This window comes from Parathielavia appendiculata, assembly GCF_033297405.1.
Source record: "Parathielavia appendiculata strain CBS 731.68 unplaced genomic scaffold N657scaffold_3, whole genome shotgun sequence".
Lineage (NCBI taxonomy): Eukaryota > Fungi > Ascomycota > Sordariomycetes > Sordariales > Chaetomiaceae > Parathielavia > Parathielavia appendiculata.
The window spans coordinates 3,045,803-3,048,138 of record NW_026944222.1 but is presented as its reverse complement, the minus strand read 5'-3'; positions in this window follow the sequence as shown (position 1 = coordinate 3,048,138).

Genomic DNA, 2,336 nt, shown 5'->3' with positions numbered 1-2,336 from the left:
TGATGGTGAGGATGTTGATGGTGAGGATGTTGATGGTGAGGATGTTGATGGTGAGGATGTTGATGGTGAGGATGTTGATGGTGAGAAGGAATGTGTTGGTGATGATAATGGGGGTGGCCATGATAATCCTGTCGTCGTTGCCGCTGCTGATGGCGCAGCCGCCCCCAAAGAGGAGGCATCCCCAGCGTCTAGGTCGTCGACAACCGGGCTCAATGGCGGGGCTGGTGGTGTTCTGGTCAACGACGGCCGGGTTTCTGCTGGAGGCGGTCCTCCTCTTGTCCACGACCCGAGTTCAAGAGAGGAACTCGACGACTCGATAGATCCGGTAGGAGCGCGCGTGTCGGTGGTAAGGGTCCCGCTGGTGCCGAACACACTGGGGTCACCATATTCCTTTCCGGTTGACGCAGAAGAAGGCGCCAGGTTCACCTGGATCGTTGTCCTTAGCATGCCAGAGCCGACAGACGGAGGTCCTGGCCCTGGTGAAGTCTCTTCTCCCCCCAGAGTACTCCCTGTTGGATCCCCCGAAGCGCTGACAAGACTTGCTACCGTTGCTGTTGACTGTGGATTGACACCGCCAGGGGCACTCTGAACTGTATTAGCGGTGCCATCCTGACGCTTAAGTCGACCACCTGCTGCTGCCAGTCAGCGCCAAGCACCTTCGACGGAGAAAAATCTAGCGGATTGCTGGCTGACCTCCGAGGACGCTGTCGAAACCGAGAGCGGAGAGCACTGCGAAGGAAAGCAGCACTTGTGTGGCCCCGACCATGCTGTCCTGGTCCGGGACAACTTTTCTTGGAGCTTGCGCTGCGCCGCCGTCGTGGCAGAGGTGAGGTCCAGATACGACCGCGTTACACTTCGTCCGAGCATCTGAGCCGCCGGGAGCCCGAAATGTTAGCACCAGAACCTCCTCACCATGGCGCCGAACGGTGGCATCACTGGGGCTTCTTCCTCTGGAAGTCTCCGGGGGAAAGCGCAGAGAAGAAATGCGTTTGTGTCGACAAGACAACCTGTGCAAAGCAGTGCGCTGTGCCGGGAATTGGACGGGGGATCCCGTTCGAAGATCGGTCGACAATCCGAGACAAACTGGACAGCAGGGGGGCTGCTAGCCACCGCGCATCAGAATAATAATTTGTCGCTAGCAGGCCCGTCCGCGAGGACGGAGCAGCATTTACAGGGCAATATGCGCGCTGGGTTGAGCCTAATAGCGCGCTGTGGGACGTTTCATTTACCGTGTGGAACAGTTTATGTTGGCTGCCGAGCCACGAGGACAGCAACCTCCTGGAGGGAGACGAACAAGGGCCGATGATGAGCAAGGGTTTGGTGTGAAGATCTGTCATGCGCAGCCATTATCCCTGCCAAGCCAGCCTGTTCGAGGGGACGGGACCTGCAAGGTAACGGGCCACAAAGTCGAATTGGGCCGTAGCTTGGCCGGCAAGACACACCAGCTACCGGCCCTTCCAGACGATGGCTCCCACATTTTCCATGAAGATCGCGACTGCGCGCCCGAAAACCTATCGAGTACGGAGTACGGATAGAGCTTGAAGAGACAATTGATGAGGGCTTCTTCGGTGCGGCGCTGGCGTGGATGATAGCGCTTCATGCACCGGCTCAAGCAGGTGCGCATCCAGCCTCAGGTCGCCGACTCGTTTATGTATGTACTGTACTCCGCAGTACTCGGGAGTCTTGGGTTCAATGCAACAGAACGACTGATGGAAGACTGCCGAAGGGCCACTGAAAAAGTTGGTCCTCCGCTCTCATGGGTCTTGGCAATCGCCTGGGGCCCAACTGTCCTCTCTTCAGCCGTTCCCGGTGTCAGGCCGTAGGCGAGGCTTGTGATCTTGCTGTGTTGCTCTGGACGGCAACCTGAAGAGGCAGTCGGTCGGTAACAGCAATGACTGTACTGCATTGTACACTACAACTTGGATATGTCCATGCCAGTCCAGAGGTCCCCGACGCACCGTCTGCGAGCAACGCAACCCCTCGCTTCTCTCGAGTGCCGCCACCGATCGACGCGATGATTGACAGCGGGAGAGCGAGCAGGGGCAAGCCGCGGCCTTCTCGGCAATTGGCGACTTTACGAAGGGGGCTGGAGCTGCCGGCAAGCCGACAGGTGGAAATCGGTTTTGCATCTTGATCTGGCCACGAACGGTTGGGGTGCGCTGGGATTCGTGGCGTCAGCCGGCAGAGGCTTGGTTGTTTCCAACTGACTGATATGAGCCAGGGTTTGCACGACCAACGTTGGCAACTCGAACACACGCCCCGATAGCCATTCCTAGACCCAATTCACTGCTCGTCTCTCTCGACATTTCTGTCTGCAACGGCACGAGGGAGAGACG